Source organism: Hibiscus syriacus, unplaced genomic scaffold (genome assembly GCF_006381635.1).
Source record: "Hibiscus syriacus cultivar Baekdansim isolate YM2019G1 unplaced genomic scaffold, ASM638163v2 tig00002237_pilon, whole genome shotgun sequence".
Classification (NCBI taxonomy): domain Eukaryota; kingdom Viridiplantae; phylum Streptophyta; class Magnoliopsida; order Malvales; family Malvaceae; genus Hibiscus; species Hibiscus syriacus.
In genome coordinates, this window is record NW_024061918.1 from 17,155,069 (window position 1) to 17,171,294 (window position 16,226).

The following is a 16,226-nucleotide window of genomic DNA, read 5'->3' on the forward strand; positions in this document are numbered from 1 at the left end:
TGCAAAATGCCTAACATGTCAGCAAGTGAAAGCTGAACATCAAGTTCCTTTCAGATTGCTGCAATCGATATCCATTCCTTAGTGGAAGTGGGAAAGAGTTACTATGGATTTTGTTTCAAGGCTACCTTTGACACCCAATAAAAATGATTCAATATGGGTAATTATGGACAGATTAACCAAGACAACTCACTTTATTCCAGTTCGGATAGATTACTAGATGGATAAATATACAAAGTTATATATAAAAGAGATAGTTCAGCTGCATGGAGTACCTGTATCGATAATATCCGACCGAGATCCAAGATTTACTTCAAGATTTTGGAATTCTTTACACGAGGCATTGGGTACTCGATTGAATTTCAGCATGACTTTTCATCCGTAGACAGATGGTCAGTTAGAGTGAACTATTCAGGTATTAGAGGATATTCTAAGAGCATGTGTGACTGGATTCAAATGATCATGAGAAAGATATTTTCTATTAGTAAAATTTGCCTATAATAACAGTTATCAATCGACGAAAGTCTTATGCTAATCTAAAGATAAAAGAGATTGAATATCAAGTGGGAGATAAGGTATTTCTGAAAGTATCGCATTGGAAGAAAGTATTGCAGTTTCGGTGTAAAGGGAAGCTAAGTTCGAGATTTATTAGACCTTATGAGATTTTAAAAAGAGTCAGACCGGTAGCTTATCAGTTAGCTTTACCTCCTAAAATGGACAAGATCCATAATGCTTTTCATGTGTAGATGCTCAGGAAGTACCGATCAGATCCATTACATATTATCACACTAAAGGAAATCGATATCCGACTAGATTTGACTTACGAAGAAGAACCAATGAGGATCATGGCTCGAGAAATAAAAGAACTGCGTAACAAGAAGATTCCTCTAGTTAAAGTTCTTTGGAAAAATCATAAAGTTGAGGAAGCTACTTGGAAAAGAGAGAAGGACACGGGGAAGCAGTATCCACACCTCTTCACCTTAGGTGCATCTTAAAATTCAAGGATGAATTTTATTAAGGGGGAGAAATGTAATACCCCAAACATCGAGTCAGTGACTATATTGTAAGGATTTAAAATTTGGCAGTTTAATTTGAATAAATTGAAAAGTACAAGGACTGATTTTGGAAATTTTATTTAAGACTTATTATTAAGGATGGAAGAATGGAGGGTCATTATGGTCTTTTAAAAGGAAATGAATTTAATAATCATTTCCTTTTGAGATATTTATTAAGTGATGAATAGAGGAAAAAGGAAAAAGTCTAGAACTTTGGTTCTCTACTCTTCTTTTTCTTTTCTTCCCCGTAACTCCATTGCTAAGGTAAAATATGTTCAAGTTGGTTTTTCCTTTCATTTTTGGGTTGGTTTTGAAGCCTTGAGTGATATATAAGCTTAAGGAAAGTTTAAGGATGATTAAAACTAAGAAATTAGTGATTTAATAGTGAATTAATAAAATGTATTTTTAAGTGATTTGATGAAATTTAGTCAGTAATTGGATTTTAAAAGTATATTTGACTTGTCAAAGATGTAAGTAAGAGATTTGGAGCCTTAGAAGTGATTGAAAACATGTTTGAATTTTTGGTGTGATTTTTAGTTTTAAGTGTTCTTTGGAGAATTTAGATGTTATAAGGAGATTTATGAATGTAAGTTAGTTGGGATAAGTGTTAATGAGTTTGATGGTATGGTTGGAGATAAAAGTAAGAGATTTAGGTGAAATCTGGGTAAAAATAGAAGTGAAATAAGTAAAATCTGGGTAAGGGTATCGGTAATGGAAGAATAGTACTGATACTATAAGGTTAAATTGTAGGAAAAAGTATGAACACGATGAACAATATCGATACTAATTAAAGTAGTATTGATACTGATGTGGAGGTATCGATACCAAGAGGAAGGTATCGATGTTGTAATTGGAAAAAATGTAATTCCAGAATGTCAAAATGGTATTGATACTGAAGTGGGTATCGATACCATAGAAGAGAAGTATCGATACTGTAGGAGGGGTACCGATACTATTCAGTCTGAAATTTTAAGTGGATGGGTTATTTTGTATATGTAAATGTGAATTTGTTAATATTTGATGTATACTACTGGAAATTACTAGTTGAGGGCTTTAATGGAAGAATTTATGTCAATGGTCCATTATGAATAAAAAGGAAAAGTTAGGATGAATTTTTAAAAGAATTCGAAAATAATAGTACTTTGATTATTATTATTTTGTATAAATGTTAGAAAGTATACTAACATTGTATTATATATTGTATGTGTGATTATGGATGCTTGTGTAGATCGTAATCAAATTCCTGAGACAACCAAACAAAAAGACAAGGATAAAGTTGCAGAATAGTCGGACTACATTAAATCATAATATTGAGGCATACCAGGTGAGTGCATCTATTATGTACCTAAATGATATGAGGATGACTTGCGATGAGTTAACCTCGAATGTTTTGATAAAAGTATGTTTTACCGTATAAAAAATATTTTCATAAAGTTTATGAAAATGATTTTTTACGAATATTTTTAGGGTATGAACTACCCTCAAATAGATGGATGAACTTTTATGTTATTTTAAAACCTATCGATGTTTTAGAATAAATATTTAATCTTTGAATTTGATTTAAAGGCCTATTGTATGTGCATTGAGAGTCATAGGTGCATTTCGACATACGTTGTGTATGATGGTTATCGATTGATTTTGTTTAATGCATATGTTGCATTTTCGTATCAGTACTATGTGTATTTTTGGCACTATGTTTGTACCCATGGTATTCATAATGAGTTTGTGAACTACCATTTCATTACCTTAGTATAATGTTTCTGTCATCACATAGCCTATGTTTGCATTTAGCACTTAGGTGCAACTCATGTACCTTGCATTCTCATTCAACATACATTGGGCAAATAAAAATTGATACTTTTGAAAAATACTGATTGATAGGTATGTTGGGCATACTAAATATTGTTTCGCAGGTTGTGTGAAAGAAATTTGGTTTACCAAGTCAGCTTTATGTAATACTATGATTTATACGATTAAATTTGTATTTGGATATTTTATGACATGCTTATGTTTGAGTTACACCTCTTTTATATTATTATGCCTCACTAAGTGAATACATTTGTGTGTTGGTTTCACGAGTAGGTAGTAGCATATGAGCAGAGTAAGGAGTGCAACTGATATCATAAATCAAAGATTGTCTCATAGTAACTGTATGACATTTATGTCTACTTTTGATATTATTAGATGGCATATAATAGATTTATGATGATGCTCTGGAACGTTTGGGACTTATTGTAATACCCCAAAAATTTAGACAATGACCAAAATAAAAATTTGGAGAGTTTGATGGTCAAAGTAGAAAATTGGGAAAACGTTTAGGGAATTAAGTGATAATTTCCTAAAAAGAATTTTATTCCATAAATAGATGGTTTACTCTTGAGAATGGAGTTTTTATAGAAATCATATTTTTGGATTTGGAATTTTGGTAAAGAAAAATTAAAAAGGGCCAAAGCCGGTAAGAAAATCGGTATTTCAGATCGAATTGGAATTTTACAGAAATTTGAAGGATGTTATAAAATGATTGGAAATATTATTTTAATATTTTGGATCAGAGAAATTTGGTTTGGAAGTGTGTAATTTTTCAGATTTGACCGAAAGAGTGGAATTTAGTGACTAAAACAAAATTTTTGAAAATTCATGGGCAATTTCGTGAGTCAAAGTCAAAATAATTCATCTTTGACTTTGAAAGATGATAAGGATGAGTTGTCATGGTTTTATGGTGAATATGGAGATTCATTAATGGCAAAAATGGAATTTCCTATTGAATTGAATAAAAAATTCCACTTTATTATATTAAGCCATGTGTTAGATTCATTTAACATTAAAATATGAATGATGGTGGAGATTTTCAGCTCATCTTCTTCTCCAACATACCGTGGGTGTTCTTCAAAGGTGAGAGAAAACTTCAACTCAAATTTCAAGCAATTTACTTAGGATTTTGAGTAAGTTGTAAAAAGGAAATTGTTATATGTGAAAAACACTATCTTTTGGTACCAATATTGTTTGATAATCTTGTTGGTGTTCAAAGATCCCAAATCTAAGGGTTTGTGTTCATATAAGAGATCATGAAATTAATGATTGATCTTGATGTTTGTGAAGTAGTTGATTCATAATCAAGCATGAAAGATGATTAGAACTTGTTCTTTAAATTTCGGCCATGAATGGTTTGAGTGAGAAAAATTATGGAAAAATTATATATGGGTTGGAAATGATGAAGGAAGTATTCTACAAGCTTTAGAAAAATTGGGGATCATTTAGCAAGTTTTGAAAAGTTAGGGATGAATTTGTAAATTTTGGAAAATTGATGAAGAACCTAGGGATGAAGTTAAAAGAAACAGTTAGATTTTGAATTTGGCAGTAGGTTCGAAAATTCACCCGAAATTATATAAAAATAATTTGGAGATTATTTTTATATATTTGTGTTCATATATCGATATAGTTTTGTTTAAAATAAACGGGGATAAATTTCAAGGTGAATACAAAAAGATATGATTTTTTAACCGAGGAAAGGTCAGAAAATTCGGACAGCAGATTCTGCAAAACAGATTTTGTTGATCAACTTTGAAAATTCACCATAAATTGTACAAAATGAATTAGGAGGAGTTATTTATATGGATAGATTCGTAATCGAGTCTAGTTTTCAACGGAATAAATTTAATTAAATTCTAGTGTGTATATAAATAAATAATATGGATTCTTTAAAGGTAGTGCGAGTTGTCTGAATATAGAGTTATTATGGGATATGTTTATGTTAGTACAATACTAACATATGTATCGTTATGAATTGATGATTTATACAGATTGTGATTGATTTGTAATCGAAGCAAATCAAATATAAAAGGACTTATGGTGGATAGTAGTGAGGCTCATATATTGTGAAAGATATAAAGTGTCAAGGTGAGTGCAATACATGCATGACATTATACATGGATGTTTTATACATCATCAGGAAGACTTGCGATAAGTCAACCTTGTTTATGTTGACATGATATTTATGTCATTCATCATATATTTGATATATTCTAAATATGTCAAAGGTTGAAAATAAAATGCATTGATCATTGATTTTTGCATAAGATTTTTATCATGAATGTTATTTCGGGTATGAACTGCCCAATGTTAAATATTGATAATATATTTTTCCATGGATGGATCAAAAAAAATAGACTGTACGCCCAAGTAAGCCATTGAGGGACAGGGTATAGTTGGCATGCCATAGAGTCCAGCAGCAGGCTGCATATTCGGGAATACACTAAAGGATACCTAGTGTATATGGTGGGAACAACCTTATGTGTCATACTCTGGATAGCACTATGGTGCTTATATTTGACTCGTGTAGCCAGGGTCCTCGGGGTTGTATATTGGGCTATTGTCTATGGTATATGGTTATGGAATAATGACAAGTGTATTGGTAAAATAAGCTTACGAGCTTATGGTATTAAATGGTAAGTATATTGGTAAATAAGCTTACGAGCTTATGGGATAAATGGTAAGAGATTTTATATTATTTTGATCATGGTAAAATATTGGATATGAAAATAACATGATGTTATGGCATTTGTAATTTGTCATTGAAATTCATGCATGAATTGTATTGCGCTATATATTGTTTTAATTGCCTCACTAAGTATATACTTAGCGTGTGATGATTTTCACGCGTAGGTAGAGAGCCAGTAATGGAATAAAGAGTTTAAAGCATCATCAAAGATCGAGAAGTATATTTCAATATCAGTAAGACATCCTAAGTTGAAATGTTAGTTTTATTAGTGGCATGTAGTTATTAATGTTTTATTTGCTTTGTTGAACAAATTTGGAAACAAAATGGTAATTTTATGAGTTTTGTATAATGCTGAAATTACTATAGTAGTTACTGTAGCGTATCGATGCACTGTAGCAGTTACTGTAGCATATCGATGCATAATATTAATCGATGTTTTTATGCATCGATGCACTGTTCATGTTACTGTAGAGCATCGATGCACTATTCACTGTTCACGGGTAATGTTCATCACTGTTCATGGTACTGTTTGTCACTATTCATAAAAAATATTTTGAATTAAATTGCTATACCAAAATATAAATTATATGATATGATATTTTTATAATATCAATTATCATTTTAAGAAAATAAATTTTAAATCGCTGTTATTAATTGGATAATGGTTTTTGAAATACGGTTGACATCCGTAATCTGTATAGGTATAAATATACGAATTTCGGGTGTTACATTTATTGGCATCAGAGCTCCAGGTTTAGCGGATTCTAGGATTAAACCGATTTTGTTTTGAGTTAAAAAGTGTATACATGTCACTAGGATGTCAAAAGTTAATGATAGTTGTATATATACTGTGATGATGCTTATAGGGAGTAAAGTTACTCTTTACTAAATTATGATGATTCTGACTATGTTCAGATGTTGGAATTAAAGACAAAGGTAAGAAAGTCGAAATTGTTGAAAAGAAGGTCGAGATTGGAATCGATAAAAAGGGACCCGACATGGCTTATGTAAAACACCTTAGAATGGTGGATTGTGGTAAGGGATTTTTCTCCATTCTGTGGAAGAAATTCCCCAGCGTTTAACAAAGTTTATGAATTGAAGAATTGATTAAAAAGTTTGAATGACTTACAAGAAAAGTCGAATCGGATAATGATCCAGAGGATGTTGCTAAATCTAGTGATGATTATGAGGTTCTCCAGGTAAGCTTAAATAAGTGAGAAATAATTAAGCTAAGCATCAAATTGTTTAAATCATTGTTGATTTGAGTAAGAAGAATTGAGTAAGCGGTAAATATGATTTCCGCTAAAAGTTTACAGAAAGTTGAGTTATTAGTTAATCAAATGGTTATAAGTTGGATTGAGAATAAATATCAAGTTCATAAAATTAGATAGAGTTACTTAACCATTCCACGCTACAATGTATTATTGTATAGATTGAGATTGATTCTCAAGAACTTGAAAAGTGTCAAGTTCGTAATGATAAGAAAAAGGAGTAAATTTGTTTACTATTGTGAATTTAGAATTAACTACTATGAAGTTATTGCTACAATTTATCAAGTTTTCTTATTGAATGAAATTGACATTTAGACTTTCAGTTAAGATGGGAAATGTTTCAACTGTTCGGAAATATTAATTTGGATCTCGAAAAGTTATACAGATTTCCTTAAGAATGAAATAAGGAATTTCAAAGTAGACATATTCAATTCTACTTGGTATCGAGTGATGTTATAGCGGAAGACCCATAGGTCATGGTCATGATGCAAGTGTTAGACGGACAAATAGTGAATGTCTGATAAAGATGCAGGAGTTTATATTATTGATGAATCCGATGAGATTATCATTAATGAGTTTTAGATCATTTTGATCATGAGTTGGTTGTCTCTGCATTAAGGTTGAGTTAATGGTCACAAGAAGCGATTAATTAAGAAAAATACGGAGAAATTAAAATTTTAATGATTGATGAAAAAGTGAAATCATCACTAAAGTGATATCAACAATGGTTACAATTAAGATGATGTAAAAAGGGATACATATCTTTTCTAGCTAAGGTGATAGATACTCAAGTATCTGAAGTAAGATCATATGATATTTCCATAACTTGGGAATCTCGATAAGTCTTTTTAGATTTATTATTATGGGTTATATCCAGATTGAGAGGTGGAATTTAATATTGATGGTTATCAAGGCATTAATCATGTATCTATGGATTCGTATCGAATGGTTGTGATTGATTTAAGAGAATAAAGAACCAAATGCGAGAATTGCTAGATTGAGGATTCTTTAGATCGAGTAGTTCACATTGGGGTGAACCGGTGTTGTTTTTAAAAAAATGGATATGTACGATTATGCATAAATTATCGATAGTTAAATATAGTAACTATTAAGAACAAATATCCTATTTTGAGGATTGAGGACTTGTTTGATCAGTTTAAAAGGAACAAAAATGTTCTCTAAAAGTGAGATTCGAATAGGGTATCACCAGCTAAATATTAAAGAGGAAGATGCTCCAAAGATAGTTTTCAGAATACGGTATGGACACTACGAGTTCGTAATAATGCTGTTTGGTTTGAAAAATGCTCTGGCAGCATTCATAGATCTATTGAATCAAGTATTTCAATTTTACTTGGATTAAATTGAGATGGTATGTATTGACAATATTCGGGTATACTCGAATACAACGATAGAGCATGATGTTCATATTATATTGTGCTCGAGATAATTAAGGGTAAAAAGTTATATGCCAAAGTGTTAAAGTGTGAGTTTTGGCTATCAGAAGCTTCTTTTCTTGGTTATGTTACCTCGACATAAGGTATACAAAAAATTAAAGCAATATTGGAATGAAAACCTCGAAAGAATGTTTAGAGGTCCGAAGTTTTTGGGACTTGTTGGTTATTATCGAAGGTTTGTGAAAAACTTTTCAATGATTGTTTCTCCTTTGACCAAGCTCTTGAGAAAGGATGTTTCATTTGCTTGGACTGAGAAATGTCAAAAGAGTTTTAAAGCTTTAAAGAATATTTTAACGGAAGCACCAGTGTTGGTACAACCGGAATCGGACAAAGAGTATGTGGTGTATAGTGATACATCTCATAATGGTTTGGGTTGTGTACTTATGCAAGAAGGTAAGGTGGTAGCCTATGCTTTTCGACAATTAAATATGCATGAGAGGAATTATCCTACTCATGATCTTGAGTTAGCAGCGGTCGTTTTTACTCTAAGGATTTGGCGTCATTATTTGTATGGTGAGAAATGCCACATCTATACGGATCATAAGAGTTTGAAATATTTGTTGACTCAAAAAGAGCTCAATTTGAGACAAAGAAGATGGATAGAACTTTTAAAGGACTATGATTTGATCATTGATTATCATTCAGGTAAGACAAATGTTGTAGCAAATGTACTTAGTCAGAAAACTTTTGCAGCTTTGCGAGCCATGGATGTGTGATTATTGTTGAAAGAAAATGGCGCACTATTGGTTGAATTAAAAGTAAACCAATGTTTTTATATCGGATAATAGAGCTACAAAAGAAAGATATTCTTTCTCAGGTATATTATTATCCACTAACTATGCCTACAAGTGGGAACAAAATGTATCAGGATGTAAAGAGTCATTTTGGGTGGCCAAGTTTTGCAACATGTTTGACATGTCAACAAGTAAAAGCTGAGCATAAAGTGCTTTCGTAATTGTTGCAATTGATTTCTATTCCAGAGTTGAAATAGTAAAGAGTCACTATGGATTTTGTTACTGGACTATCTTTGCCATCAAATAAAAAGGGTTTTATTTGGGTGATAGTGACCAATTAACTAAATCAACATATTTCATTTCGATGCAAATGGACTATGCATTGATTAAATATACAGAGTTGTTTATCAAGGAGATAGTTCGATTACAAAGAGTATCAGTGTCCATTATATCTGACAGGGATCTAAAGTTCACTTTAAGATTTTGGAAATATTTACTTAAAGTTTTGGGTACTTGATTGAATTTCAGTATGATCTTTCATCCACAGTCGGATGGTAAGTCAAAAAGTAATATTCAGATATTATAAGATATGCTGAGTGCATGTGTGATTGATTCCAAGGAATCATGGGAAAGGAAAAGTATTTGATTTTAGTAGAATTTTCTACAAGGACAGTTATAAATTGAGTAATAAGATGGCTCAATATGAAGCTTTATATGAGAGAAAATGTCGAACACCATTGAATTGGTTCAAGTTAAAGGATCGAAAATCTTATTGGCCCAGATTTATTGAAAGAGGTTTATGATAAAGTACAGATAATTGAAGAAAGTCTCAAGATGGCATTTGATCGACAAAAGTCTTATGCAGGCTTGAAACAAAAAGAGATTGAAATTCATTAAGGTGATAAAGTTTTTCTTAAGGTATCGCCTTGGAAAAAAAGAATGATTTTGCGCTCAAAACACAAAGGAAAACTAAGTCTAAGAGTCATTGGACCTTATGAGATATTAAAAAGAGTTAGACTGATGGCTTATAAGTTATCAATAACTCTGGAGGTATTTGAGATCCAGAGTTAGACAAAGCTCACAATGTTTTTCATGTGTCGATGCTTAGAAAGTATCGATCAGAGCTTTCGTATGTCATTTCGTCAGAGGAAATTTAGACCTGACTAGATTTGATTTATAAAGAAGAACCGGTTTGGATCTTAGCTCGAGAAATCAAAGAACTGCGTATCAAGATGATTTCTCTAGTCAAATTGATTTAGCAAAATCATAATTTCGAGGATGTTACTTGGTAAAGGGATGAGGATATGAAGAAATAATATCCATAACATTTTCATATCAGGTTAAAGAATTGGATTGAACATGTTCAAAATCTAATGTTTTGCATGATCTTCACAAAATCCTCAAATTAAGGAGGAAAAATCAAAATTCAAGAAGTTGGAAAAACCAGAAGAGGTTCTCACAAAAAGAGCGGGCTCAACATGTTTATCTTGAGCTATCACAAAAAACGTTTATAGTTAAGACTTGAGCACGTCTTACTAGTCAGTACAACCTTAAATTAAGGCTATGAATTTTCAAGGGAAAAAGAAGTTAGGGTTTTCATGCAAAGTTTTAAAATTCGAGGACGAATTTTCTTAAGGAGGGGAGAATTGTAATACCCCAAAAATTTAGACAGTGACCAAAATAAAAATTTGGAGAGTTTGATGGTCAAAGTAGAAAATTGGAAAAAAATTTAGGGAATTAACTGATAATTTCCTAAAAAGAATTTTATTCCATAAATATATGGTTTACTCTTAAGAATGGAGTTTTTATAGAAATCATATTTTTGGATTTGAAATTTTGGTAAAGAAAAATTAAAAAGGGCCAAAGCCGGTAAGAAAATCGGTATTTCAGATCGAATTGGAATTTTACATAAATTTGAAGGATTTTATAAAATGGTTGGAAATATTATTTTAATATTTTGGATCAGAGAAATTTGGTTTGGAAATGTGCAATTTTTCATATTTGACCGAAACAGTGGAATTTAGTGACTAAAACGAAATTTTTGGAAATTCATGGGCAATTTCATGAGTCAAAGTCAAAATAATTCATCTTTGACTTTTAAAGATGATAAGGATGAGTTGTCATGGTTTTATGGTGAATGTGGAGATTCATTAATGGCAAAAATGGAATTTCCTATTGAATTGAATAAAAAATTCCATTTTATTATATTAAGCCATGCGTTAGATTCATTTAACATTAGAATATGAATGATGGTGGAGATTTTCAGCTCATATTCTTCTCCAACATGTCGTGGGTGTTCTTCAAAGGTGAGAGAAAACTTCAACTCAAATTTCAAGCAATTTACTTAGGATTTTGAGTAAGTTGTAAAAAGGAAATTGTTATATGTGAAAAACACCATCTTTTGGTACCAATATTGTATGATAATCTTGTTGGTGTTCAAAGATCCCAAATCTAAGGGTTTGTGTTCATATAAGGGATCATGAAATTAATGATGGATCTTGATGTTTGTGAAGTAGTTGATTCATATTCAAGCATGAAAGATGATTAGAACTTGTTTAATCTTTCTAGAACTTGTTCTTTAAATTTCGGCCATGAATGGTTTGAATGAGAAAAATTATGGAAAAATTATATATGGGTTGGAAATGACGAAGGAAGTATTCTACAAGCCTTAGAAAAATTGAGGATCATTTTGTAATTTTTGAAAAATTGGGGATAAATTTGTAAATTTTGGAAAATTGTTGAAGAACCTAGGGATGAAGTTAAAAGAAACAGTTAAATTCTGAATTTGGCAGTAGGTTCGAAAATTCACCAGAAATTATATAAAAATAATTTGGAGATTATTTTTATATATTTGTGTTCATATATCGATCTAGTTTTGTTTAAAACAAACGGGGATCAATTTCAAGGTGAATTCAAAAAGATATGAATTTTTAACCGAGGAAAGGTCAGAAAATTCGAACAACAGATTCTGTTGATCAACTTTGAAAATTCAACATAAATTGTACATAATGAATAAGGAGGAGTTATTTATATGGATAGATTCGTATTCGAGTCTAGTTTTCAACGGAATAAATGTAGTTAAATTCCAGTGTGTATATAAATAAATAATATAGATTCTTTAAAGGTAGTGTGAGTTGTCTAAATATAGAGTTATTATGGGATATGTTTATGTTAGTACAATACTAACATATGTATCATTATGAATTGGTGATTTATACAGATTTTGATTGATTTGTAATCAAAGAAAATCAAATATAAAAGGACTTATGGTGGACAGTAGTGATGATCATATATTTTGAAAGATATAAAGTGTCAAGGTGAGTGCAATACATGCATGACATTATACATGGATGTTTTATACATCATCAGGAAGACTTGCGATAAGTCAACCTTGTTTATGTTGACATGATATTTATGTCATTTATCATATATTTGATATATTCTAAATATGTCAAAGGTTGAAAATAAAATGCATTGATCATTGATTTTTGCATATGATTTTTATCATGAATGTTATTTCGGGTATGAACTGCCCAATGTTAAATATTGATAATATACTTTGCCATGGATGGATCAAATAAAATAGACTGTACGCCCAAGTAAGTCATTGAGGGACAGGGTATAGTTGGCATGCCATAGAGTCCAGCAGCAGGCTGCATATCCGGGAATACACTAAAGGATACCTAGGGTATATGGTGGGCACAACCTTATGTGTCATACTCGGGATAGCACTACGGTGCTTATATTTGACTCGTGTACCCAGGGTCCTCAGGGTTGTATATTGGGCTATTGTCTATAGTATATGGTTATGGAATAATGGTAAGTGTATTGGTAAAATAAGCTTACGACCTTATGGTATTAAATGGTAAGTATATTGGTAAATAAGCTTACGAGCTTATGTGATAAATGGTAAGAGATTTTATATTATTTTGATCATGGTAAAATATTGGATATGAAAATAACATGATGTTATGGCATTTTGAATTTGTCATTGAAATTCATGCATGAATTGTATTGTGCTATATATTGTTTTAATTGTCTCACTAAGTACATACTTAGCTTGTGATGATTTTCACGCGTAGGTAGAAAGCCAGTAATGGAATAAAGAGTTTAAAGCGTCATCAAAGATCGAGAAGTATATTTCAATATCAGTAAGACAACCTACGTTGAAATGTTAGTTTTATTAGTGGCACTATTCATCACTGTTCACGGTACTGTTCATCACTACGCATAAAAAAATCTTTTGAATTAAATTGCTATAACAAACTATAAATTATATGATATGATATTTTTATAATATCAATTATCATTTTAAGAAAATAAATTTTAAATCGTTGTTATTAATTGGATAATGGTTTTCGAAATACGGTTGACATCCGTAATTTGTATGGGTATAAAGATACGAATTTCGGGTGTTACACTTATGATGTTGTGGTTTTTAATATGTTAGAACATTAAGATTATTTTACATAGTAAAAGTGAATGAACATTTTTATTATTACATTAAAATGTTATATTTAATGAAACAAAGATTCACTAGTTTTCAAATACGAAAATGTTTTAAAAGTCATGTTACATCTGTGACTTGTGTACGGAAACATATACGGGAAATGGGTGTTACATAGGATGTCAAAGTTACTGATATGATGTCAATGTGATATGATTAATGTCACTCCTCATTAACTTAAGTTGTTATTATGTGTTGTGTTAGATGTTGGGTATTAAGGATAAAGGTAAGAAAGTTGACAATGTTGAAAGGAAGGTCAAGAGTGAAATCAACCCAAAAAGATCCAACATGACTTTAGTATCATGCCTCATAAGAGTTGGAACTGTAAGAGATTTTCCACCATTCTGTGGAAGAAATACCATATCGTTTAATGAAGTTACTGCATTAGAGGAATCTAGTAAAAGTTTAAATGGATTACAAGAGAAGTTGAATCGGATGAGGATCTAAAGGAGATTATTGAATCCACTGATGACTCTGAGGTTTCTACAGGTAAGCTTAAATATTTGAGGAATATTTAAGTTAAGCCTTAAGTTGCTTAAAGAAATGTTGATTTGAGTTAGAGGAAATAAGTAAGCGGCAAGTAAGTTGTCTGCTAAAAGTTTAAAGAAAGTTAAGTTATTAGTGAATCATATGATAATTATGTTATCATTCTAAAGGTTTTTAAATGAGTTTGAATGAGAGTAGATGTTAAGCTTTATGGACTTGATAGAGTTATCTTGCAAAGGTAAATTTGTGGAATGGATTCTCTACCCATTCCATGCTACAATGAATTATTGCTTAGATTGCGGTTGGTTTTCAAGAACTTGAAAAGTTTCGAGTTCGTAGTGGTAGGAAAAAGAGTAAATTTATTTACTAGTGTGATTTTAGCATTAAATGCTAAGAAGTTATTGCTACAAAAATGTCAAGTCTTCTTATTAAATGATGAGGACATTTAGGCTTTCATAGTTGAGATGGAAAATCCTTTAACTGCACGAGAATATTTTCAATGGATCCGGAAAAGTTATACGGATTACCTAAAGAATGAAATAAGAAATTTTAAAATAGAGGTATTATTTTCGACTTGATCTCAAGTGATATGATAGCGATAAACCCTATGGGTCATGGTGCAAGTGTAGGTCAAACATATAGTAAATATCCAATAAAGATTCAAGGGGCTATGTTCCTAGTGAATCTGATGGAATTAACATTTGACAAATTTAAGATCATATTAGGCATGGATTGGTTGTCTCCGCATTATGGTTGGGTTGAATGTCGCAAAAAGCGATTATTTTAGAAAGTTGTAGAGGATTTGGAAATTATAGTGATTGGTGAAAAAGTAAAATCACCGCCCAATGTGTATCGAAAATGATTGCGAGAAATTGATGTCAAAAGGATGTATAGTTTTTCTTGCTAATGTGATAGATACTCAAGTATATGAAGTAAGATTATATGATATTCCCACAGTTTAGGAATTTCCATATCTCTTTTAAGATGAATTGCCAGGGTTACCTCCAGATCAAGAGGTGGAATTCAAGGTTGATGGTTATTAGGGTATTGAGCATGTTTCTATGGTTTCGTATCTAATGTATTCGATCGAGTTAAGAGAACTAAAGGCTCAGTTACAAGAGTTGCTTGATCAAGGTTTCATCAGATCGAGTGTTTCACCTTGGGGTTACATGTGTTGTTGGCGAAAAGAAGGATGAATCTATGCGGTTATGCATAGATTATCGACAGTTGAATAAAGAAACAATAAGAATAAGTATCCTCTTCTAAGGATTGATGATCTGTATGGTCAATTGGAAGGTGCAACAGTGTTCTCTAAGATTGATCTTCAGTCTGTATACCAATAATTGAAGACTAAAGAGGATGATATTCCTATGATAGCTTTTCAGACGCCGTATGGAAACTAAGAGTTATGGTGATGCCATTCATTTTGACTAATGCTCATGTAACATTTATGGATTTGATTAATCGAGTGTTTCAGTTGTATTTGAATCAAATTTTGGTGACTCTTTGAGAGAAAAAGTAGTACGCCAAGATGTCGAAATGTGAATTCTTGTTGATAGAAGTTGATTTTCTTGGCCAAGTTGTTTTGGTAGATGGCATAAGGGTAGACGCCAAGAAAATTCATGCTATGGTGGACTAGAAACCCCAAACAATGTCTCAAAAGTTTAGAGTTTCTTGGGACTTGCTGGTTACTATCGAAGGTTCATGAAGAACTTTTCGATGATATCATCACCGCTAACCAAGCTTTTAAGGAAAGATGTGCCATTTGTTTGGATAGAGAAGTGCCAAGAGAGTTTTGAAATGCTAAAAAATATTTTAACAAAGGCACCAGTGCTTGTACAACCTGATTCAGGTAAAGATTATGTGGTTATTAGTGATGCATCTCAAGAGGCTTAAGATGTGTTCTTATGCAAGAAGGTAAAGTTGTGGCTTATGCCTCAAGCCAGTTAAAGACTTACGAGAGGAATTACCCGACGTATTATTTAGAGTTGGCAGCGATTGTATTTGCTTTAAAGATTTGGTGCCATTATCTGTACGATGCGCAGTGCTATATTATACGGATCACAAAAGCCTAAAGTACTGGTTGACTTAAAAACAACTGAACCTAAGACAGAGAAGATGGATAGAGCTTTTAAAGGATTATGATGTGATTATTGACTATTATCCAAGAAAAACTAATGTGGTGGCTGATGCACTTAGCCGAAAAACTTTAACAGCTTTGTGA